Here is a 27,462-nt window from a genome sequence, read left to right on the forward strand (position 1 = left end):
CCAGTGTTTCAGGCTCCACCCAGACACTTCTCAGGCCCACCCAGCCGAAGGGCCAGGCTGCACAGTCTGAGAAAGCGTATGATAGAACACCTATGAAGGGGCTCCAGGAAAGACAATACCCTGCCAACACACATGCACGTGTGTGCGCGCGCACACGCACACACACACACCGCACCTGGACGAGATCTAGAAGGTATTTAGTCCCTTGCTTATGGAGGAGGAGGGGATGATTTAGCCAAACATTTTAAACACACATTTCCTTAGGAGTTTTATTCATAAAAATCCTTGTATTATAGAAAGTAATATTTTAATCCAATTCATTTTTCACCATAAGTGGTATTTGTTTCCATTCTTGCATTCCTCCAATCTGGAACAGTGAAAATAGACTAGCCAGTCCTGCTTTTGTTCTAATCCATTTCTAGTGAGTTTGACTGTCTGACTCATGCACTAGCAAAATGTGAGAAATATTTCATAGAATCATAGAATATCAGGGTTGGAAGGGACCTCAGGAGGTCATCTAGTCCAACCCCCTGCTCAAAGCAGGACCAATCCCCAATTAAATCATCCCAGCCAGGGCTTTGTCAAGCCTGACCTTAAAAACTTCTAAGGAAGGAGATTCTACCACCTCCCTAGGTAACGCATTCCAGTGTTTCACCACCCTCCTAGTGAAAAAGTTTTTCCTAATATCCAACCTAAACCTCCCCCACTGCAACTGTTCTCGTCCATCCTCCCCGTGGAAGGAAAAGGCCAGGGCAGGGACCGTCGAATCGTGGAAGTCAACGAATGGCTACGCAGGTGGTGTCGGAGAGAAGGCTTTGGATTCTTTGACCATGGGATGGTGTTCCATGAAGGAGGAGTGCTGGGCAGAGACGGGCTCCATCTTACGAAGAGAGGGAAGAGCATCTTTGCTCTTCATTTAAATATAAATGAAGGGTTTTCATGAGAATGCTAAAAAAATCATGAAAACAGTTTGTAAAATCTCGATTGCTCATAACCTGATAGTAATTTCCTAAAATGCAAAAGAGTTTGGCTCTCTTTTCCATGTGTTTGGACACTTCCCCATCCAAGCCTAACCAGAAGCAGAAAGTACCAGGAGTCTCATGAAAAAGTCCATTGTCAATAGAGAGAGGCTTAGCCTGTTTAAAACTCGGATCAAAATTTTCAGTATTCCTCAAGCTCAAAATTGAGGGACATTCAGATTCAGGTTTTTGAACTGTTAAAAGGACATGGGCCTGCTGCAAAATTTGCATCTGATATCCAGTTTGGATTCCACCCCTCAAATTTCCATATCCAGGATTTTCGTTTGACCTGTCTGGAGTTTTCACAATTTTTTCAGTACAGTACTGCAAAAGCAAGTGGCTCAGGTAGAATAAGCATCTGAATTTTTGGATACTTTTCTGAACTGAACCAACCTCCAGATTTGTTGAGGTTCACCAATCAATGCTTCACAAATCTCATTTTAGGGCCCCCAAAAGTGCACTTCCAGTATTTGCAAATGAACATTTTTGGTCATATGCAAACAGATAGTTGCATACATAAAATAGTACCTGCGCATACCATCACCCTTAGAAGTGTGATTCTGTATATGCAAACGGGGGGGCAACAATTATGATAAGTATCATCAGAAGCCCTTAAGACTTAAGTCCAAACTTCTCATCATTTTTAAATGTTGTTTTAACTATGAAAAAAGAAAAGGAGGACTTGTGGCACCTTACAGACTAACAAATTTATTTGAGCATAAGCTTTCGTGAGCTACAGCTCACTTCATCGGGTGCATTCAGTGAAAAATACAGTGGGGAGATTTATATACATAGAGAACATGAAACAATGGGGGTAACCATACACACTGTAACGAGAGTGATCACTTAAGGTGAGCTATTACCAGCCGGAGAGGGGTGGAGGTGGGGGGGAAGACTTTTGTAGTGATAATCAAGGTGTGCCATTTCCAGCAGTTGACAAGAACATCTGAGGAACGGGGTGGGGGGTGGGGGTGGGAATAGTTTTACTTTGTGTAATGACCGGTCCACTCCGAGTCTTTATTCAAGCCTAAATTAATTGTAGCCAGTTTGCAAATTAAATTAAATTGTATCCAGTTTACAATTAAATTAAATGTATCAGAGGCTCGTTCACCTGCACATCTACCAATGTGATACATGCCATCATGTGCCAGGAATACCCCTCTGCCATGTACATTGGCCAAACTGGACAGTCTCTACGCAAAAGAATAAATGGACACAAATCAGACGTCAAGAATTATAACATTCAAAAACCAGTCGGAGAACACTTCAATCTCTTTGGTCACTCGATTACAGACCTAAAAGTGGCAATTCTTCAACAAAAATCTTCAAAACCAGACTCCAACGAGAGACTGCTGAATTGGAATTAATTTGCAAACTGGATACAATTAACTTAGGCTTGAATAAAGACTGGGAGTGGACGGGTCATTACACAAAGTAAAACTATCCCCCCCCCCCCCTTTGCCTTTCTGGTGATTACTTGGTCAAAGCTGTGGTGATATCATTTTCTCCACTAATCCTATGCTTATTTTGATATAATTTACATTATGACACATCAACTGACAGTGTGACCCCTGTGGTCTTTAAGTAACAAGCTGTAAAGGAAGCCTGGCTGCTGAAGTAACACTGCAAGTAGATAAACCGGTCATCTAAAGTCTGTGTCATGTAATTCCCTGTTAATGCAGTCAAGCCCAGTTCAAGCAAGTTTAGGCCCATAAAATCTCTAGAGGCTGATGGTACTACTCACCAAGAACACTTAGCTGACAATAGCAAAGCCATGCAGGCCTAGCTCCACAGCTACCCCTGTGAGATAACAGTGTACACTTGTTTCTGTGGTTACTGCTTGTCACCGCTATTCTGAAAAACAAAAAAGCAAAGGCTGTTATCACAAAAACATCCTTACTGCTATCAAGTATAAAAAAAACAATGTTTGAATATTATGTTATTGATGCAAAGAATGAAGTGTCTACCATGTGGATCATGACTCTAGGCATAGGTGGATGAATGGATGCTGTGCACCAGACTTTCCACCCTTGCAGGTAGTGGAGTGTCAACGCAGCTATATATGGCTTCAACCCTTCTCTGCTAGGCAGCAAAGTAAGAGTGGGGGGAGGAAGAGATGTTACAGCTTGTAAAGTGCTGATTCCGCATACTCCCACCTAAGTGGAAAAGACGAGCTCAAGAAAAAGTGGACCACAGAGGAGTGCCTCAGACATCTGCCGGCACAGTGCAGCTATATGCCTCACTCAGGGCTGTGACTAAAGGTACAATCTAGTACTGAGGATTTGATCCTGCACTACTGAATTCAAACGGAGATTTGCAGTTGACTTCAAATGGCACATAACTGTGCCCCAAGTGAGTGGGTCACATTTCAAATCAGTTGCACAAACAGGAACAGAACCTAGGAGTCCTGACTCTCAGTTCTGTGCTCTAGCCACCAGATACTACCCCAAGACAGAGATAACATGCCAAATCTCAGTTTGGAGCACATATTTAATTTTGAACACCTGACAATAAATCCTGCATATTAACTGAAACTGTGTGAATTGCATCACTACAGTAATTTCCATTCAGAGTCTTAAAATCAGGGTCCACGTTCTTCCCTTCATTGCAAAGATTTTACTTTCCTTCCCCTTAGTTAGAACTCTGCTGAATTTTTCAATATATTCATGCAAACAAGATATTTCATCTCATGGATTTTACTCCAGTTCTGTCTATACACATTTTAAATAAATTAAGATAAAATAAATCCATTTTATTGTATTATTTTGTGCCATCTCTATGAAATAAGGCCCATCTTTGTATTTTGTAAGGAATGTTGACATGGCTGAAAATGTTGCATGAAGTATAATCTTTGAAGATTGCACTGCTAGAAAAAATAAACCCAAGCCTTGAAGCCCAGAGTGATTGGGACTTGATTGAAATGCCTCTGAAACATACATCCCAATTCAGCTATGCTGTAAAGTTCATACATTTGATCAACAATGTAGCAGTAACAAAAGGAGTGACCAGTAGCTTTGTTTTCTAAACACCTGTTCATTTCTTACAAACATAAAACATGCCCATGAAATAAATAAATTATATGTGATCCTTTACTTTTCAAAAAGAGAATTGCAAACTTACAGTAGCAAAGAAAACACCATGTTAAAAAGGTGTGCAAATCTAAGGCAGCCTCAGAGACAAAACAAAACAAAACAAAAAAACCCTAAGGGCCAAATTCCAAAATCCATAATTGAGCAAACTCCTTTTGAGAAGTTTTGCTCAATTAAGAATCACAGAGTTTAGCCCTATAAACTAGGCCATCATCTGTGTTGTATTGGCATAGATATCCCATCTTTTGTGGTCCACTTCTGTTCTCTCATGTGGGGCAAAACTCCCAATGATTTCAAATGGGAATAGTATCAAACTCCACACATCCAGCAAATGTATCGTACCCAGGACACAGTCAGAAGAAAGACATTAGGAAAGAGGAGGAAGCAACATTTCAGCCAACAGGGATTTGGTTTCATGGGCCATCTTGCTGTCAATTGGTATTTGTTATCAGGTAAAGATATTAAAATATCTTGCTAGGTCATTAGATCTCTTGTTATAATTCTAGTGCTATTGTGCTAAGAAATTTCTATTTCGACACTGTTCCATGCATCTATCTAAGGTTTATCAATAGCATCATCCAGGAGGTGTTTAAGCACTGTTAAAGAAGTGGCTGCACTGCAATAGTGAAATGGTAGAGTTAAGGCACTATCTGCTTTAACAACTCAGTCTAACACCACACATCCAATACAAGATGAACAGAATAATGGCACAGCAGGAGGCTATGACGCTTTTGTTTATGAAAGAAAATGAAATGTTGGCAAAGATAAATGTTTCTGAATAGGGCAAGGAAGCCAAGTGAAATCCCTTTCAGTTACTATGAGGTGATCTTATATTCTTGAGAATGTGCCTTGTAATATCTGTAAAAAATTATCAAAAAAGATCAGGCAAATGTGGTCAGTTAAGAAAGTTAAGGTTTCAATACCCAAACATAAAAAGTTAGCTGACACCACCTGCCATATATTTTTCAAAACTTTCTCTTACAGCACCGTCTTCTGCAGGGCCAAAGAAATCCTGTTTGAGGATGAAACTCCTACCTGATGCAGAAAATTATACTCCTAATGTACTCACTTGATATGATGCAGTGTGAACTTCTGGGAGATGATGATGAAGCCTGTAGTAGTACTAGGCTTCAAACTGGTGGCACAATGATAACTCCAGAAATCAGCAAAGCAAAGAGAGGTGAAAATAACACTTAGTGAAAGGGACAAGAGTAGCTTAAAGTGTTGATTTCCCAGTAGTCAAACCAGAAAACTCCCTTGGCTTGTTCTGGCAGTACTAGTACTGCTTCTGCCTTAATTCTGCTTGTCTCTACATGAACAAAAATATCGTCTGTGTCTTCTGAATCAATGAGCTCTCCCTAAAGAACATCAGCCATTGGTGAGGTGGAAGCAGGTCATTTTTATGAGAGCTGTGACAATCAATGTCATTTAGATTTTGTTCAATTCAAGAACATAAATTGGAGAGTGCGTAAACTAGGCATGACAGTTTGATTAATCAAATACTGGCTTCAGAAGAGAGATCTACTTGCTTACTAGAAGTAGAAGAGAGCTCGTAATGAGGAAAAGTTAGATTCAGCATAGTTTCACATCTATTTCTGTTATGTCACGGGATCCAAGAAAGAACATAAGTATAACTCCTGAATCGACATGTATCATATCACCAGACAGGAGTTTAAAATAGGACAGGAAAAGACAACAACCTTCACAAACAAGGTGGGAGATTCCCAAAATTGAGCACAGCACCTTGGTCTGGCATCAGCATTTTGGCAACAGCCACAAGCACACACAGGCAGAAGAACACTACAGAAAATAGCTTCCTCCCAGGCAAACGACTCACCTTCTGCACTATTCAAAGAACAGGTTGAAACTCTGATTTTTCAATTATACATTTTATAGAAAATCTAAATTGGAAAAATTTTGAACAAAAATTTTTTTTACTAAAATGTAGCATTGGGATCAGCCAGATCCCAGAGCTCGAGAACTGCGAGGACTCCAGTGCCACAAAGCCAAATCCCAGTTCATTTATTTCTTTTTAAAAGGGGGGAAGGGGGAGAGACAAGAAAAGACAGCTAAAAAGAGGCAAAACCCGTATCTCCAAACAGCGTTCCTGTATTGCAGGTCTTATAGATTTCCCCCATTCCCCACCCCAAAAAGAGCCTTCCTGAGGCTGACAGCCAGTAAAATCTTATAATCTGGAGAGGGTACCCCACCTGTCTCTATTTTAAAGGAACAGTGCCCTATCATGTTTCCAGGCACTAAATAGAAGATATGACGTGCCATATGATAGCATTTTCTTCTACTGCATGCAGAATAAGGGAGAAGTGAAGTTCAAACACGCGAAAGACATCTGCCCAAGCATTCTGTCCATTTTGTATTCTGGTCAGTGCTGTTGGGTGAACGTCGTAGCAAGCATGGGAGTTTGTTTGAAGTAAGATGTCTTTGTAATAAATACATTTATGGGGACACTGGGTACTCTAGCTTAACATTTAATGTTGACTTTGGCACGCTACATACTCTTTTGATAAAACCCTGGCTCCAGTGAAATTAATGGGAATTTTCCCGTTGACTTTAATAGGTCAGGAACTTCACCTTTCATGTAGTGAATAATTTTCAAAAGCACTTAGGTGACAGGCTCACAAGTCCCATTTTCAAAAGTGATTTAGGCACTTAGGAGCCTAAGGGTATGTCTACATGACAATAAAACACCCATGGTTGGCAATGTCAGCTTACTCAGGCTCGCAGGGCTCAGACTGGAGGGTTATAAAATTGCAGTGTAGACATACCTTGCATACCAAGATAGAGCCTGGCCTCATACAACCCCACAGCCCGAGCCCGCAAGCGTGAGTCAGCTGACTTGGACCAGATGTTTTACTGCAGCGTAGACATACATTAAGATCTGGTCTACACTAGGGAATTAAGTCAGTATAACTACATCGCTCAGGGGTGTGAAAAATCCGCACCCCTGACCAACACATTTAAACAGACCTAGCCACTGGTATAGACAGAGCTAGCATTCTACAAGCATTCCACAATGGAATTCTTTTGTCGACCTCGCTTCTGCCTCTTGGGGAGGTGAAGTACCTATTGTGATGCTGGCGGACCAGCTGCCAGCTGATGCCAAGGCACTGGGCCTACCTGAACACAAACAAATGCATAGCTGGAAACCAATCTGCTTACCGGTGAGTTAGCATAGTTCAAATAGACACAAGTGTTTAAGAATGTATTTCGTGTTTACACTTTATGAAATGCTTGTAGGATGCTGCATGTATTAATCCTACTTATAATATCTGTATCCCATGCTATAAGGTAATACTTAAGTGTTTGCTGTAAAATATTCTGAAACTATGTTACTCATCAAATAGGAGGAAAAACTTCACCTAATGCAAAATGCTGGATTCCTACAGAATGTGTTATCTCCTGCTCATCAGGAAGAACTATTGAATCCAAATGGGCCATTGTAACAGACTGTCAATTTCTCTTCCCCCCCACCCCCACCCATGAAGAGGTTACATGCAGAAGCACTAGTCCCATCAGCCTGTGGTCTAGGGAGATGGGAATAATATCCCTGGCCAGAAAGAATGAGGGTCTCTTTATTCTATCTGCACTCTGAGGCAATGATTCCTAAACATAAGCAAGAGATCCCCTAGAGGCTTGGGTTAGCCTCAAAGGATGTTAAAGCTTGTTTATTATCACAGAATATCAGGGTTGGAAGGGACCTCAGGAGGTCACCTAGTCCAACCCCCTGCTCAAAGCAGGACCAATCCCCAATTTTTGCCCCAGATCCCTAAATGGCCCCCTCAAGGACTGAACTCACAACCCTGGGTTTAGCAGGCCAATGCTCAAACCACTAAGCTATTATAGAAGCTTCTATTACCTTTTGAACTTAAGGTTGTATCTCATGTGGGCGTATGCTTACCTTCTTTAACCTTGTAAATAACTCATTTCTGTTTCCTAGTTAATAAACCTTCAGTTAGTTTGTTACAGGATTGGCTACCAGCATTGTCTTTGGTGTGAGGTCTAAGGTGCAAATTGACCTGGGGTAAGTGACTTTATTTGGGACTGGGAGTAATCTGAACATTTGGTGATCTTTGATGTAGGGTGACCATCTGTCACAGAGACAAGTTTGCCTGGGTGGCAAGATACATTGGAATGCCCAAGAGGACTGTCTGTGACTCCATGTTAAGGCTGTATAGTGCCTGAGGAGTTTACACTTGTTATTTGGTTGGTGAAATCTAAGTATAGAACTCACAATCAGTTTGGGGTTTGTTCCCTGCTTCTTAACCGTCTGCCCTGAGGTTGGTATTCTCACTCATGAGCCAAATCTGACAGCGGGACGCCACCACCAATGGGAGAAGCCATCCCGTCAGCATAGGTAGTGTCTTCACTAAAGCACTACAGCAGCGCAGCTGAGCCACTGCAGCGTTCTAAGTCTTATTGAAAGTCAGTGGAACTGAGACTCTCAAGTGCCAAAACCCCACTCAATATCACAACCTAACAGCTTTGAAAGTCACAAGATTTAGGCTTGTAGGTAACATAGGCACCTTTGAAAATTTTCCCCCAGTGCAACGTGCTTACTTCATATAATGGGTGTTGGAAGCAAAACGTTATCACCCACAATGATTTTATTTAATTATTTCATTACTCCATTACATTTACACCACAAATCTGAACATTGTTATGATATTGCAGTCTTGCAAAGTATATCATATTTCATTATGTAACACATATGCAAATTTGTCTTATGAACAATGTTCTATTATTATAATGAATTCTGAATATCTAGTATAAAATTGTCAGTGTGATAAAATAATATAAAATCCGTGTCACATTAACTGTGCAGTCAAATCTCTACAACTAACGGCTGCAGTTTAACGTTCCCATTGTCATTCTATAGTTTAGCTGAGAGAATTGACTATTTTTATGCAAAAATTGTTAGTTTAATTCCATTCTCTCTTGGGGCTTTAAGTTTATCATCTGGTCCGTATTTAAAAAAAAAAAAAAAAGTTAGACAGCACTCCACCCACCTGGGCATAATCCCACAGATCACCCAGCTCTCCAAACAGATTTTTATATTGGAGGAATGGATCCCAGTACCCGTGCTTTGCAAAAAATCAGGTGGCCACAAGAATAGTAAGACTACTTGCTATATTAATTATTCTCCTGGTCATAAATTAATGTTGAACATTTGTTTTAATTCAGCTTTTCTTTTTCAGAGCATGAAAGTTATGCAGCAGAAAAACGCAGCTAAAATGCAACAGGCATTATTGTTGATACAGATATATTTACTTGCTTCACAGGAGTGTTGCCAGCCTAAATTCATTAATGTCTGCAAAGCACTTTAAAATCTTTGGTTGCAAGATACTACATATGTGCAAGTATCATTATGACATTAGTATTATTATTTCCTATTAATAAACTAAGTTGAATAGTTACATACAACATAACCAGTCATGAAATGGGAGAAGTTGGTGATGGAAAAGGCTTATCCTCTAGTCCAGCTCTCTGGTAACATAAGGTTCTACCTACAGTATAATTGCCAGTGTCTGGACCAAGGTGAGAGGAGTTTTCCACCACTGCTTTTGGGAGAGATCATGTCTGATTTGTGAAAAGCGACTATCATGAAGCTTTTACACCATAATATTGGGCTTAATCCTTCTCCTGTTTAAGTCACAGTCAACTCCCACTGACTTCAATGGGAGAATTGAACCTATGCATTCCATATCATTCACCACTTCTAGTTATCACCCATTACATCACTGGGAGCAATTCTCACTTTTTGGTGTTTGCACCCTTCAAAAACCATAGACAATTATCCTGACTCTCCTGTGGTCATCATTTAGTTAGTATAAAGCTCTTTAATTCTGCTAAATTCACGGTCACTCATTAAGAATATTAAATCTACCTCTAATAATATATGAATGACATTGTACACCTAAGCCACAACCTCAAAATGTAGGGCTGTTATGAAGAAACAATGGCTACATGTGTAAGGCTATAACTGTGATGTGAACAGAACTAGTGCAAGTATTTAAGTGATGAAAAACAGGAACATTCACTGGGAAATAACTATTGAGTAAATTTAAAAGCAATACTTCAGATCTACATTTTGTCATAAAAATTAAATGGTCTTTGTTTACTGTGAGATAATGAATTTCTTAAGAGAGTTTTTTTGATTAATAATGCATGATCACGCTATACTGCTACAGTAGGCAGAAATAACACAGAATCATGTCTTGTCAAATGTGTGTGACTAATTCAGCTCTGCAAGTATTGATTTGACAGATCACCTTTCTTTCCTTTACCTGTGCATAGCCATTTATATGTAATGGACATTTTTATTATCCAAATGATATTCTTTTGTTTAAGCCTCCAATCTGAAAGCACATCAACATATTTATAACTAATTAACAATTCTTTGGATCTCTACATTTGCATTATTTTCTAAGTTTGCACCTCCTCTTCTCCAGCGTATTAACATCAATTACACTTGTAAGGATATGTGAGACTGACAGGCAAACTTTGACAAAATGCTTGGGCTGATCTTCCAAACAAAGATATAATGCTATAGCATTTGTTCTTGATAAATGATGGAATTTAATAAACATTTGCATATTTTTATCATGCTAATGAATACAATTACTTTTATTTATGTCATAAAACTACTATAACATTTTGATATATACATCACTTAAATATGTATCATTAGTATTTTGTATACACTGGCAAGCTGAAGAAGTGGTTGGACTTAGGGACAGTCTATTATCCTCCAGTCTGCAGCTAATCAAGCAACATTCCACTGAGTAACATAATGGTATGTAGTAGTTACTGCATATGCTCCCATACACACTAGACAGTAGCAAATGGTTTGGTAATATTCTGCATACGGAAAATACCTTTCAGTCAATGGACTGGGCAGATATTTTCTTATCCCACTCCTACCGTTTTGTTTTTTTAAATTAAAACAAAACAATGGGCCAGATCCCAATACCTTTACTCACATTGATAGCAATTCACTCCCTAAATGATCCCACTGTCTTCTTCAGTGTGGGGAGGACTGAACCTATTCAATCCATTGCTTAATATCATTCCACTACTCCCAGCTGTCACTATGAACAATTCCTCTTCCTCCTTCAGTGCGGACTAAGGTAATATTTATCGGGCATAAGCATTTCCAGATCTGAGCTTTGTTTGTAAAGTGCTATGCATTGCATACATAATTGTTAATAATGACTATGTAGCTGTTCCACACGTGAAACTCTCAACAAAGTCAATGGGAGTTCAACTTGTGAAATGGCTTGTAACAGAGCCCTTGGTGGTTCCTCCCTCAAGGGGTTGGGGACCCTGACCGCACCCAGTTATCTACATTGGGTGGTCACAACACAGGCCACACTTTCCTATTATATGCAAGGGCCGGGGGGGCTCTCCCCTTTGTGAGCCTCTTTAAGTCTCTCCAGCTGGGGGACTAAAATGAAAGTGACAAACCCACCACATATTCAGGGATACTCCCTTCCTGCAGTCCCAGCATAGCGGGGGTGGGGCGGGGGTTGTTACCAATGATCTAGTCCCAACATAATGATTTGGGGGAATCACTGTGCTTGGGTCTCTGAGACAGGCTCAGTCTCTGCCTGTCCTACCCTGGGAGTTCCTTCTGTGGCTTCAGGAGTCACTCTTATATTCTGCTACTTAGGGCAAGCCTGCTCCTTCCCCACCTGCTGACTGCAGTTTCCTTCCTTTTAAAGGCCTCCTCTCCTTCATGCATGATTAACAGGGCCAGAAGAGCGTGGCTTGCCTTGCCATCCATGTGGATCCTACACACCCTGTCACATGGCTAAAGAACAGGATCTTTAAAAGGTAACTAACACACAGACTTTCTGAGTAGGAAGTAATAGTTTATGTAGAAATTTTTTAAAAGTTATTTTTTTAAGGGAAAATAAGTTGCCTTGGGGGATTTTTAATCAGGGGTTTAAAATTTCCTGTACTGATGCCCCAACACTGTGATGTACCACTTGGTCTAAGTAATTGTGCAGAAGAAAACAAAGCCAACCCCATCAATTTCAGCTTTTTGTGCTCTTACAGTTGCAAATTTAAATACCAGACATAAAAGCTGGTAGCATTACTTATGGTAATGTCCTACCTTGGTACACTCCTCAGACTTTTAAAAAAATTGCATCAGTATAATGTCATTTCATGATACAACTGGACTGAAGAATATTCCCCTTTGTACAGGTGCAATTATTTTAAATAAATAAGAGATAAGATATTTTAAATATTCAGTGGACAGTTTTAACAATGTGCCAGTCACAATATAAGTGTATTTCTTTCTGGATACCTTTATTTTATAACAGTGAGTTCATTCTCCAAGCTGGAATTTATCTTTTGATCAATTGTCTGTCAATGAAATTCAAAGATATAAGCAAAAGCAAAAAAAGGAAAATGACAATGTCTTCTTAGACATCTAAATACAACAACGAATGTACTTTTCTAGTTCTGTGAAGCAGATATTTTTGGCGTACAGGCAGACTGTTAGGTCACTCCTACATTCCTTGACATCAAAACTCTCACTGTAGTCAATAGGGTTTTAGGTGTACAAAGAATGCAGGATTACATATGGCACATTCAGCCATTCTTTATGGGTATCAGCAAAGAAGGATGCCAAGCCTTGTTTGACCAGAGATTCATCAGAAGTATTTGTTATCAATTGTATTAGATTTTATACCCAACCCACAACCTAAATTACAGCTTCCCGTTCAAATTTCACTCTTATTTACCAAGATCTTTATATGCAGGTTAATGTTATGTCACTTAGCTTACTATCCCTGCCAGACTTTCCCGTCTCCTGCATTACAGCATATGGTTATATAAAAGGGCTATCCTTTCACTAGTTTAAAATACCAGAATGTGTCCTGAAATTCTAGAATTAAATGTAAAAGTCAGATGAAGAACATGAGTATGCAGAGAGAGTGGAGTTTACCACTTTATTAAAATTGTGATCGTTCACATAAAGACTCAACCAGGTCACATATTAATAATTATCTCTGACAATCTTTAACATCAGACTAAACCCACAAGTGAAGCAATATTACATCTCTCGCTCTCATTTATCTTTACTGCTTATGGCCCCTCTGTGGTCAGCATGCTGTGAGCTTCGTGGACATTTAATTATGAACACATCATAAATGCGGCTGACAAGGCAGAAGCTGGGTTCAGATGCTCCTGGGATGAAGGAAACATTGTTGAAACTACTTAGGCTTGCAGTACTTTCATTCAAACAGTCACCATATACACTGCTGAATGTAGAACTCCCTCCCCTTCTCATTTAAATGTTTTGTTTTTAATCAAATATTGTGGTAAGTCTAGGTAAAAATATTGGACCATATTGTTTGTTACCCTCTAAAAATAAAACATTTCCCATTCATTATTCAAATAAATAGTGGTGTAAAAACAGTGCTGTAAGGACCAAAATCCAGCTTTGGCTGCCAGAGTCACTCACCCTGGTTCCTGAAGAGGGGAGTGGAAATGTAACACCCAAGTGGTGATGCTCAGGCTTTCTGCCTGTGCAAGGTAAGATAGCGAATGCCTCAGGGACTTCTGGGGCACAGGGGGAAATGTGCTTAGCAGCAGCACTTATACCTCTCGGTTAAAGGTCCACTGTGCACTACACCCCTCCCCCGCTGCTTGCCCCTGGGAATGCACAGGCAGCATAGACTGGCCATCCCCCAACTCGGGCGGTCACAGCCCCTTCTTAAGCACGCAGCAGTACAGGGGTTCCATAGCCAATATCTGGGCGGCTTCTTGCATGGTTGTGTTGAGTAACAAAGAAGCTACCCACAAATATACATTTAAAACAGGAAAATTCTGCCACACCAAATAGTATCATGGAAATATTTTTTCTCTTGAAGACACTGTATAACGATCAAGATCAGGGAGTATGTGTTTGATCTAAGTAAACAGAGACAATCATAAATAAATCTATTGAAGCCACTTAAGTGCCACATTTGCATAAAACCAGTGCAAGATCAGAATCAGGTCCATGACCTTTCAATTAGAACACTACACATTTAAAATTTCTTTCTGAGTTAGCTTCATATTCTCGCAGAACTGCTTCGCTTTCCCCCGCCCCAATCAGCGTGGGTTTTTTGCTCCAAGGAAACATACCTATTACTGTTTTATAATGGACGAAATTATCTCAGTTGGAGTAAGGTTCCTGAAGGTTAATGTTGTTATAAACAAACACTTTGAATCCCTATCACTAGTAAGCCTTACCTTCAAGAACAAAATTTTGAGAAAGGAGTCCATGTACTCTACACAAATATCCAAAATGACATATAAATATACCCTATGTAAGGCAACATTTTGGGAGTGAATATTCATAGTGTTAAAATTAATATTTTAACAGATAGTAAACAATGTAAGCTACACTAATGTTTCAGCACTTAAGAAAGAATAAATGTGCATACAAAGAACTAACCAGTGTCATGTTTCAAAGCAACTGTCCTCTGTAGTGCTGAGGTACATATTTCTACACTTCCCCAACAGACTAGAAATAGAAAAGACAAAGCATATAATAAAGCCAAGCACAATGAAAGAGCACTGAAGAAAGAGCTGAAAAGTAACTATCATGTTGGCAGATAAATTCTACACACAATTATTCATTCCTAGCCTCTTGACATGTAGATTAATGAGTTTGATAACCCAGGCTTCTAAGAAGTAGATTCAACTCTGTTTCACTACCTTTCTTCTTTTCTAACTACAAACACCACTTCGGTCTATTGAGAAAAAAACAAATCGATACATTTGCACTGGTCATCAACATTTTTGCAATTGAAGTCCTATGTCAAAAATATGATATCTACTGTGGGACAGGTCTCTTTACTGGCCCTGTCAAGAATTCACAGGGGATCATGTGATCTCTGGAAGGAGGAGTTTTGCTTCAGCAATCCTTGCTTCTGCAGCAGGCTCAAAGTCACATAGTAGACAAGAGAAAAAACATCAACCATTCTGCTAGTTATAATGACCCCTGTACTCACTGCAATGTGTTGTGTACATAAAATTTTCTGTTTCTTCCCTGAGGCCAAATGACCTTTTGTCGACACTTTGGTTAATGCTCACTGATCAAAGTGTATTTTAAAGCAAGTGCTGTATCAGATTCCAGCCATGATGACTTTACAAGGGGTTGTGTCTGCTTCAAACAACTACACAGAGATGCATCCTCTTCGCAAGAATGAAAAAAAGGCTAATGGTTTACAGATTTATTCTTTGTGAAGGCAAGCTTTGCACAGTAGAAATGTTTCATTCTTGATCAGTGAGCAACTTTAAGTACTTATTTCATCCCAAATGTTAGGAGTTCAAATTCTCCTGTGTAATAACAGTCGTATGCAGCTGCTTAGGATTTATCAGGGTTTCCCTAACCCCCCCAATTAACTGTAGAGGAACATGTAGCATTTGGCTGGTAAGGAAGGAAAAGGAGAGAAACACAGTCATTTTCCTCTGTAGAAATTATTAATGTCAAGCTTAGAGAATAGGATTTTTGGTGCCATGTCAGTGAAGTTTTAATCCAGTGTAATCATAATATACTTTTTATCCACACTGAATTCTGAAAAGACTAGAAGGCTATAGTGGGTGATCATAGTAATGGGGTGGTTTAAGTAAACCTTAGCAGAGGAAAAAGTTTCATACACCTAAAGGCTACAGATATTCCTTAAAAAACTAGCTGTGTAAAGGAAATACAAACACACACCGTGTAGTTCATGTGTAGTACAGTCCCTCTGGTAGGCAGCAATATTTTTCAGCCTGTAACAAGCTTTATTTGCAGTGAAATCTTACCAGTTACTGTTTTGATTTTTTTATGCTGCATGGTTCTTTACTGAACGTGTATTTTTGAACACGTTCAGTACTAATCATCATAAAATACTTTTGATGTAGAGCTGAAAAGATCTGATATCCTACATTTGCAGTGGGCAGATGCCATAATCATAGCCTCCTTTTTATCCACATTTATGATCCTGTGACCCTGCTGAACTATACCCCTCAAACTGTAAATCTTCTATAAGGAAGATTACTTAGAGATACAGGTTACTGTTATACACAATCCCCTCTGGAGCAAGGTTTGTGGTTTTTTAATGGAATAAAAACCAGGTGTAATTAATGCAATAGAAATTTCAGGACATTTCAATTTAGCAGTCTTGGGCTAAATTCTAAGCTACTTACTGAAGAAAAATTTCCACTCAAGTGACTACAAGTTTGCCTGAGTGAAAACTGAATATGGACCTCAGGATGTGGCCCACAGTCTTTATTTTTACAATTAAGCTTTGCAGAGATTTGGGGGAGTTATGTAAAAGATAATTGTATATAGAATTTGATCATTTCTCGATGAACCTAAGCTTCTGTCCTCCCTTCCCCCATACACATACACATACACACACACACACAAATACATTTCTCACTCAAATGAATTGATGTACCTTATCAGCTACAATTTCAGTTGATATTACAGCATGTTGGTACCTACACATTTTATGTTGCTGTAGAGATTTACAACAATTTTCAAACACCATTTACACACCACACAGAAGGGAATGATGACATCAACTACTGAATAACTCAGCTGCCCATGAGCATTATATAAGTGTCTTAAAAATACCATGGATACAGATATTAGATTAGATAGATAATTGATAGGAAAAACATAAGCAACATCTTCACTGTTCTTGTGACAGCAGCAGCACTGAAAACGTGCAAAATCAACAGCAAACATCCCTGTTAAGATGGTGAATTGACAGCCACCTATACCAAATCTCTCTAATTTTGAAATCTGAGGATTTTGGGGAAGGAGAGGGGAGAAACTACTCCCTCCGTGTGAGATAACCCCCAAAATACACTCCCTTCTTAAAGAGCTTGTTTCCATATGTTTTGTAGTAACATACCACTGTTATGGGGTTTGGGGGCAATCTATACCAGTGAGAGGCACTTGCCCCTCAATTCTAGGTGCCTCACAATGCTTTGCTGCTGTAACTCTGAGTCTGGGATGCTTACAGCCAGCCAACAAGCAAGCAGGTCACACCGAGCGTCTGAGTGCTAGACAGCTCTGACCCCAGCAGCCTGCCTACAGTCCCACTCTGGCTTTCACAAGCCTCAGTTATTACTTGCAGGGTGACCTCAGTACACTCCCAGTCCTGAATTTTCCCCAAAATCACATATTTTGTAATGCCCAGCCCCCTCCTGGACAATTCAAGGAAATAATAAGGTTTGGTTATTTCTCTAAAGACACAAAAGCACATCACAGCTAATTAACTTAAGGAGTAAATACACCTTTCCAATTAAACACAGCACTGAGTTGGTTTATAGTAAAAATAAAACAAATTTATTAATAGAATATAGGTTAAGTGATGCCAAGTAAAAGGAATGAAGTCAGAAAGGGTTACAAGCAAATAAAAGTGAAAACATGCATCTAAATGTCTAAAACTTAATCTAGCAAGACACAGTCTCTGTTCAAGATGGTTTCTCGCCTATGTTCTGTTCCCAGAGACTTTAACCTCCCCCTTGGTTGAAGAACTGATCTTTCTCAGCTTGCAAGAGCTCCGTTCCCTTGAGTTTCTCTACTGATGAATACCAAAGATGGCTTCTGTCCTTGTTTATATCTTTTAACATTCAATGACCCTGTTTCATGAGGCAGGATGACCTCATTCTCTTTTACCTTTCCTGTGGGCTTCCCATCCCCCGTTTGTAAATGGGACTTCCAATGTTTACATTCCACCATTGTTTAATTTACACAGGAGACAGGTAAATAGCTGCCTTCTTTCCTGTCTGGGAGGGAACCTGTTTCTGCCTCTTTGGCCACAGACTATAAAACATATTATTAATTATTCATATAATTTCCTCATATATAGTGTTAATACAACATTTTACAATGAAATTAATCACTCTATATACTTGCAGTGCAGTAATATTATATACACTCAGTTGATTCAATTCACCTCAATCTTATCACTTGAGGTTCAGCTCCCCTGTGTTTATAGACCAGTAAACCTTTGAAATGGATTCTTCTGAGGGTTACCCCTCAAAGTAAAGTTTATTCAAGCTATGAGGAAGGTGACATGGAGTCTGGTGGTGAAGGAAGTTCCATGCTTTCTTCTTCCACTGGTGTTTGTTTAAATGCAAATAGTTCTGTTTCCTGCCATCTCCTCCCCCTGCTGTCTTGGTGGTCCTGTTTATTGCTCATATGTAAATATGACCTTTATTGTCTTTGCCTGAAGAACAGGCAGGTCCAAGAATCAAATACATATTCTTTTGTCTAAGGCAGAACTGTTTACCAACTTCCCCTCACATGCCTGGTTTAAACGAACTTTAGTCAATTCTAATATATATATACACATAACTCTTAATACCCACTGCATACATATATCACAAGAATATTAATGATCAGTGAGTTATTAGTTATCAAATAATACCTCATAAAGAATATTTTATACAAAGAGAGTTACAATAGTGTGTTGGATATGAATACAATATGATACCTGGATATGAATACAGGCATCTTTAGTGTCACAACCACATAAAACCCATTATCCCCAGTAAATGCATGAAGGACTCATTTACAGAACTATTTTATAAAGACATGTGTATATATATTGGTATATTTCAGGTACCACCAAGCCAAAAGATGATCATGCCCTGAATAACTTGAGAATTATCAGGAGCCTGAAGAATGTTATTGGCATCATGGAATCTTAGTGTCAGAAAGCATGAGACTCTGCTCATTGTAGAAGGAAACAATGCCACATGCGCAGATATGTATGGAAAATATAAAACAACACAGTTTAATTCCCATTTACACTAACAGGTCCCCAATTTTTTATTTTTATTTTTTGGCTTAACATCCACCGAGTCCAATTTCTGCTGTCTACAGCATTAGCCCTATTTCCCCCAGCTGTTCTAAGCACAAACATTGTAAAAAAATCATCAATTTGGAATATATGAAAATACTAAATACAGGCACATTTTACAGTGTTCCCACTGTGCAAGATCTGTGTCATTTGTGACTAGACATGATTAGAGGAAGTTCATTAATGACTGCAGATGCTAATGCCTCTGCTCAGCTGCCTGGATCCAAGTTCAGGCTTTAGCTCAAACACCACTAGTACCTCCATAATTTACTGCTATGCATTCCCCTCTATGCCCAATCCACACAGGAGGTAGGTTTGTTACAAACCAACTAGACAGCCTGGCTTTTTAGCTCATGCTGTAGAGACTTATACTTTCAGCTCTACAAGGTCCTGGGCTCCGATCCCGGTGGTAGAAACTGGGAAATCTCGTTTTTGCAGCCCATTTGACCTATGGGTACAAATCTGGGCACATGTACCTCTCACTACCTGTCTTCTGGTACAAAACAGGAAGTTAGGGGAGCATATACTCAGATTTTTAAAAGCAATTATTTTAGTGTGTGCAAAGAAATGGTCCTTAACCCAGCTGAAAATACACCCCTACATGCCACCTGCCATATGAGAGAGGAAGCTTTTGAAATGTACCATTTGTGGAGGGCAGACGCTCTTGTTGCTGTTGTGCCTTACGGGTTCCACTAGGAGCACTGGGAGAGGCTGCCAAGAAGCATCACCAGCTCTTTAAACTACCTTCATCACAGGCCCTCCCTCCCAGGCCAGTGCCACTCACTTTTCAACAGCATTAGACACCTGTGGGACCTCTGGCAGAGCCACAGAGACTATGATGCAAGGTAACTGCAGCCACTCCCTTGGCCGGCTTTCTGTCCGCAGGCACTCAGTCACATGCTCCACAATGGCTCCTTTCCATCAGTGAGTGTATCTGGGCCAGTAGGTGCACAGCTGGAACCTTGAAAAGTCAGACCCCTCTTTGTCAAGAGCCCATTTTAAGTATTTTTTAAAACAGAGGAACTATATTTATCTCTAACACATGGCCATTCAAATCTCTTCAGCCTTCTGGAGAAGATAGACCACAGAGCTCAATAGATTTGTTACCTTTAAAAAGTCAACATTTTGTAGCAGATACAACACAGGTTTTCCTATTCTTGTAATGAATAGCTTTGTGCCATTATCAGCTAGCACATGATAATTTTTAGTGGTAAACTGTGTATAAGATTTGAGACAGCTAAATTCCCTGAAACCACACACTGAAATCCCTGAAGGATCAAGCTCAGCCCATCAACCCTCTGAGGTAGATGAAGCAAGCTGCATGCAGTTTAATGAGTGTATCTTTGAGATGAGATGGTTCTGCAGAGATATTATAAATTACTATAGGATTTTTCCTGAAAACAAGGATTTGCTCTGACTGTTTGGCCAAAATTTCTCCCTTTCCCCCACAGTTTAGCGCGCTGTGTACCAGATGGCTGCTATCTCTCCCCTTCAAAGATGCATTTCGGTAATGTACATACACTACTTAGCTCAGAGAAAGGTGATTACCTCAATGTCAAACAACAGATCAGTAGCAGAAATAGAACCCAGTTCTCCTAACTCACAATTGGATGTGAGTTATCCACTGGACCATTCTGCCTCTATGTATGTAGCCTGTGATTCTTTAGGAATGAAAGATGCTATATAAAAGGTACAATTGTTAACTGTTTTCTCCTCAATTAGAAAAGTATCTTTTACTGAAATGAGGAGTTGCTCTGTGACCAAATGATGGAAAGCATCCAAAATAACCTCAGCTCATAGTGAGAAGGCTCATCGACTGATCTCTTGAGGAAGCCAAGAGAATACCCCAATAGTATTAAAAGGTGATGGCTTTATGCCATATGTCCATATACCTGTATAACATCATGATCCCAGGATCTGGCTTGCACAACAACACACACAGAATAGACAAGGAGTTAAGATAAATTAATGTACAAATCTAAAAGTCATATGTTTTAAATATAAGATACGTGTGTACCTTTGAACTTATCCATCCTCTAAGATTGCAATCTATCCAGTTTTGGTATAATGTTTTAATTACAAATTTGATAAAACCGTAGCAATACCAGAGAAATAATATTTTTTTACTCCAAGAATCAACCCTGATGATTCAAAAGTGAGAATTATTTTTCCCCCATTGCCTCCCCCAACCCCCATAGATTCACAGGATTAATATGGGTCTGGCTTTAGGGTTTTACCAGTAACTGCTGCAAAACAAGTTCTGATTGGCTGATTCAGAAATTGGGATTCTGGGCAGTGTTTTATAAAAGGATAATGTATCTTTAAGCCTAGGTGCCCTTCAGGGAAATGTATTGGATAAATGTCTTCTGAAAAGCCTGTAAATATTCCATCGCCTCACTGTCATTACTACCATGAAATGATAATGAAGCATGAAAGAAATATAATTCCATATTCAGATGACAGCATTAGCCTTCATAAGCAAACTGAAATATTTATTAGTAAAATGTTCGGTATCTATGCCTGTAATCTAAAAAAAAAGGACAAAAATGTTTTATAATAAAAAAGAGATTGAATGCAGAGGTAAAATCTGGTTGGCTGATTTTATTGCTTATTATTAAATCCTGGCAAAACAATTATTTTTTTCTTTTCATTAGTATGGCACCCAAATTAAAACTATGCCCTCAGGCTGTGAGGTTTACAGTAGTGATTAAAAACAAGAAATTGTGATGCATGGGGTTTTTGACAATGGCATAATCAAATTCATTCATATTGTTCAATCTTTCACTGACAAATATTTTTACAGTGAAATATACCAAACAAAGAAGCACATACAACTACTATCAATACATAGAAATTAGGGAGACTTGTTATTATTTAAATAGGGAACTGATACAATTTTTCTATAATCTTGAATACAAACATTAGAGTGTAGTTAATTAGGGTAATTATTGTCTAAATTGTGCTTAATTGTTTTATACTGAATAGGAGTTGTGAATGAACCCTCTTGGATTTCTACAAGGCACAGAAGTGAATACTGTGTAGTTTAAGCATTTAGATATAATTTAATAAATTCTGATTGTATTTCCTATAAGTCAGAAGACATATCCTGAAGCATGCTGAGACAGAGATAAACACAAGCCATGTGCCTTGACCTCTGTTTCACCTTATTGAAAAAGAGGCGTAAAACAGTCATTTAGTACATTAGCATCAGAGAGCATTCACATACTCTAAGCACATTCTAAAAAAAGGTCTTTGAAGTGAATGAAAAATTAGAAATTCAAGTGACCACCATCAATTCTGAAACACTGCACAAAATTAATTACAGTTTTGCATCAGAAGCAAGAATGTAGATTTCAGACAGTCTATGTCATTTATCTCAAGCTGTACAATATACAAGGCGATTAAAAAGCCAAATCTGTTCCCACCCCCCAACTCTAAGGCCTATCAGAGGCTCTGAAGTACAAATGATTAACTCCTAATTATTCAAGGGATTGTACAGACACTTCAACTTGAATGAAATTTGAGGCAAGTCACAGGAGCTACAGAGGGACAGATTTGCTGCTCTTTTTCAAAATCTAGTCTGACTATCACTGACAGAATCCAGATAAATTGTACAGTAATCTGGCAGTGGTTTCGGAAAGCTTGCGCTGCAAAATCCAAATCTCTAATTTCTATCTGTTTTTAATTGCTTGCCTTAAATTTGCATTTTTATACAATTGGCTTAGAGGATTTATTCAGTTCTTTAGGCTATTCCAATAAAGCTGAGTCTCATTTCACATGGTATCTCAGGAACCTACTTACATTAAATAAGCATGCTGTGTTACAAAAATATTTACTGCAATAAAAAAAGAATTCCTTGTTATGTGGCATTCAGAATTAGCTAAAGAAACCATGGGCCAGAGAAGCCTTTCTTAATCCCCCCAAGAAAAAACATCTCAAAACGGTAATAATTAATTGTATGGCACAGAGGGTGCAACTTAAATAATAAAATTCAACACAAGAAAAATCCGTGAAGGGGAAATGTGTATTCTATAGTGAAGGGTGGGCACTGTCAATTGCCCAGCCAGAAGCCAACCACTGATCTAACATTTTGCTGATCCAAAGGTCAGGGAAAGCAGCCACTAGACCAATTGAAACCATCCAGCCCACCCAAAACAGGATGCTGGGCTGGACCCCAGGCTAAATCCTCTAGTCTATAAGAAGGGTTAGAACAGCAACTCCTTGCAGTGGATAGCACTGTCCTGTGACATTATCTGACACTCTGTCTTGATTCCCCTACCCCCATTAAGAGTTAATGACTTCCCTAAATTCCCACCGCCCCAAAAACTAGAGAATGCCATCATTTCATTAGCAATTACTCGGCAAACTACTCACAGCCACCATTCATGCCAGAATTGGATGCCAGGGTAAAAAGTCACAACCAATTTCTGATTGCACTCTGCAGGGGGCAGAACAACCATGGACAATCACACAAAACCCTTGAATGCTCCGAAATGTCACATCGATAACTAAGCTTAAGATTTTGTCATGGGTACTTTTAGTAAAAGTCTCGGACAGGTCGTGGGCAAAAAACAAAAATTTACAGAAGCCTGCAAGCTGGGTCTGACTTTTACTAAAAATATCCGGGGAATCTAACAGTCCAAGCCCCACCACCGAGGGCTGACCAACGGCTGCTGCTCAGCCACTGGGGCTGCTCCAGCCGTGGGGACTGACCCAGCTCCGCCTGTGGGAACTGACCCGGCCCTGGCCACTACTTCTGCGTCAGAGGCTGAAACCAAAGAAGTCACAGAGGTCCATTAAAGTCACGGATTCCGTCACCTCCATGACAAAATTGTATCCTTACCCATAACCAATGTTTTTTCACTTCTCAAGGTACAAGTATCCTGGCCCAGCCTGCTGCAACGGGCAAGGAAGATCCCCTCCGTTCCTCCTGAGGTAGCATGGTTCAATCATTCTATCTTTTATTTAGAGTTACAGAAATGCTTACCTTAAAAATACATCACAAACAATACAACAACTGAAGTGCAGCAGTAAAATTTAACATAACCTATCACCGGCAAGCCATGGAATTTATAAACTGAAATTACCCTCCTCTTCCAGTAACCCCTCATTTTTACAAAACCGTCTACATTTTCAAAGAAGATCTCAAATTAGTTCAGTTGCATGTGATTTTACTCACCAGGGCCTAATGCACACACATGCCAGACCTCCGAGATCATTACTGCCCAAACTGACAAGGACCATGTCAAGCTCCAGTAGGCCCCCTTCATATGCAAAACCACAAGCATGAGATGGTCCTACCTCATCTCCCTGATACTTGATGTAACTTTTGCTAATGCCAAAACCCAGTGGTGCTCCTATATGATGGGCTGGAAGCTCTATTCCTTGCCCAGTGGATAATGTTCATCCCACTATCCACACCTGCATGGGAAAATCCAAATCATAAACTGTGAAGTGAAAGAAACTAGATGCTAGACAACTCATGCACAGTTTAGCTAATCCCCAATGTGACTCCTAAAACAGCCTGAATACCAGTGGCTCTGACTTTTCCCTCCTGACAGCCTATGCCAGTCACAGCCACATCTCTTAAAAAAAATAAAAAAGCATTCTGTCCCAAAAAGCTTTGGGAGAAAGGGAAATAAATATAAAATTCCCAAGCCTATAGTCAAGAACTGAAATCATGCTAAAAAGGCAAACATTCAGTGCACACACACAAACCCCAAAACCCTGTGCTCCTGATCGCAATAGGGTAGGACAGAGTTTCTCAAACGAGGGTCTGCAGAGGTTAGGGGGTCCACGAGGGTACTCCAGGTGGTCCACGGGGCCCCACTGATCAACTCCTCCCCCATCTCCCAGTGCCTCCAGCACAGCAGGGAAGGGGGGGGGAAAGAGGCAGGAAAGAGGAGGGGGAAGGGTGGAGCGGGGGCGGGAAGAGGTGGGACCTTGGGGGAAGGGGTGAAGTGGGGTTGGAGTCTGGGGGTCCTTGGGTTGCTAAAGTTTGAGAACCGCTAGGGTAAGTAATTCACTACAGCAGCCACTGGACGTGCATTCTTCAACAAATGTCTCCTCCTCAGGTGATCAAGAAGTGAAGGCATAAACCCCATTTGTATGCTTTTTGAATGAATTCCCTCAATGTGCCCCTAAATACTTTCCCAGTACTCCAAAGAACCACTCTGTGAAAGTCCACCACAGACAGGAAGGGCAGAGTTGTGAGGAGTTTCCCAGCTAACATTCCATACTTACAATCTCCATGGGAGAAAGCAGTTGGGGCAATCTGACTAATGCAGCTGTAAGTGATGCGGAGACAGCCTCCACAGTATTTCTGGCTGGTACCTCACTACAGGAGTTAAGGGGACCATACTTTGCTCCCCAAGCTTGACACCCTCTTCAACACTGCACAAGGGAAGGGAATGCAAATGAAACATTTGCTGTAGCTGCAAGAAAAGGGAAAATCAACCCTGTACTCCACTGGCTGCTGCTGGCAAAGGATGGAGCAGCTCCCAGCAAATCAGAGGATCAGGCCCAACGTGATTGTCCACAAAGAGGGAAGAGTCACGGGTTAGGGAGAACCCACAAAGGTGCCCTGCCCAGACAGATGCTGTCCTGCATGCCAAGTTTGGAGTAAGAGGGCAAGGCCAATCAAGCAGCCAGTGTGATATTCAGAATTTGTCAGCTATAAAAGAGGACTGCACAAATATAAAACAAGTGCCTATATATTGTGTCACCACAAATAAGCAAACTTTGCCTTTATCACCTCAGAAGAAAAAAAAATTATCTCATACTCATTAAGCTCATCCTTCTAAAATATATAGAATCTTCATGTTCTCAGAAATACATCTCATTTTGTTACACAAAAGAAAACAAAGGCTGACAGACTTTCTGTAATTCTAAACTGTACATACTGTATGTGTATCATAACTCCAAAACACTAAGCTTCTGCTTCATCAAAACCCTGGATTTTATTCACTTTATTAGCACCATAAATAATTAGGAAGAAAAGTGTAATTTACAATTTGCAAATTTATCCTAGTCTATTAATTGATCAATACACTTTACAGTTTAAGTCTGAATTTTGGAAAATACATGTATAGTAATCAAAACTCAGGAAGCATCTTTCATGCTCTCTAGGCTTCCTCAGTCCTTCTGACAATTTTGCTATTGCTTTAATTTTAGTACTATTTTTCTCCATTACCATGTTTTTATAAGGTAATTTATATAAATCTTTTGCAAGATTAGAGATAAAAATTCCATTTAACTGTCCAGTGCATTTTATATGAGTTCCACAATGATACACAATTTTTAGCAACAAATTTTATATTCACATCCAGATGTTTAGAATAATGTAAGACATCCCCAATTCCTAGTGAACGTTCCCCATAAAGACATTTTTATTTTTGCCCCTTGGGATTATAACAATATGGTGGCATAAACACTAATAGAAGGAATACTTTCTAATAGCCCTGTATTTATTGCCTTTTCTTAATATTAGTTTTTTCATATTTTATGTTACCCTAAGAATTAATATCCAATTCCACTTCCAGCTAAAAAGATAAATGTTTCATTCTAGCTCATCTAAAGTGCACCTCCATTTCATGCTTCTCATCTTTGATTCCTTTGAATTGCTATGGTGTCAATTATTAGAAGTAGGAAGATGTGTCTTCCCTAAAGCGGATTCCTGCCAACGTCAGTCAATGTCCACTGTACTCTGTATGCTTATGCCAGCTCAACAATGCTGCTATAATCTGTGCCAGCTTTATAGAATTTCATTCATCTGCAGAAAATGCTTCAAACCACTATCTCATCGGTGATACATTTAAAAAAAAAAATCCCTTCCTTCTGTTGTTACTTTCCTTCTTGCCTTCTTTCCCTATCCCAGAAATGGATAGACCAGCAGATCAGTGGTGTTCCAAACTAGAGACTGTACTGAGGGGCCAACTGGTGCTGCAATAGGATACACCTTCTGGGTTGGTCTTGTAAACTTTACCCCATAGTGGGTCCAATCTTGCAAGGTGCAGTCTCCTCAAGTCATTTTAATTTCAGTCGGAGTTGAGGGTTCTCAAGGTCCTTTCTGGATCACATCCTATATCACCATTTCCTTCCTTGCCTCCTCCAAGCACAAACAGCTCACACCAAAGCACGAGTCCACCATGCGGGATAGACACAGAACATCAGGACTAAATCTTGCTTATCAAACTCATGAAAATACTCCCATTGAAATAAATAGGACTTATGCAAGTAATTGATCCATATTTAAAAGAAAAAAAAAGATTTTTTTCTTTTGGCAGCTTGGAGGTGACCTGAAGAGGAAGAAAAACGCAGCTGTGGCCCCTTTTTTTGTTTTCTTTAGCTTCTCTATATAGCATAAAGAACACCTGAAAGGTTATCTTTTAAAAAAAAAATCCCTGCTTGGTTTTTACTTGTTTTGCCAGATGTCTCCCTTGGAGAATCCAGAGATAAGCAATGTGACTCTCC

At 39.6% G+C, this 27,462-nt stretch overlaps 1 long non-coding RNA gene across 1 annotated transcript in view; it reads right to left on the reverse strand.

The window, feature by feature from the left end:
* LOC141996568 (uncharacterized) overlaps positions 1 to 27,462 on the reverse strand; it is a 135,646-nt gene that overhangs the window by 16,706 nt on the left and 91,478 nt on the right. The window contains exon 3 of the long non-coding RNA XR_012641565.1: positions 2,764 to 2,873. This is a non-coding gene — a long non-coding RNA (uncharacterized LOC141996568). The remainder of the gene's footprint in view (positions 1 to 2,763; positions 2,874 to 27,462) is intronic.

This window comes from Natator depressus, chromosome 12 (genome assembly GCF_965152275.1).
Source record: "Natator depressus isolate rNatDep1 chromosome 12, rNatDep2.hap1, whole genome shotgun sequence".
Taxonomy (NCBI): domain Eukaryota; kingdom Metazoa; phylum Chordata; order Testudines; family Cheloniidae; genus Natator; species Natator depressus.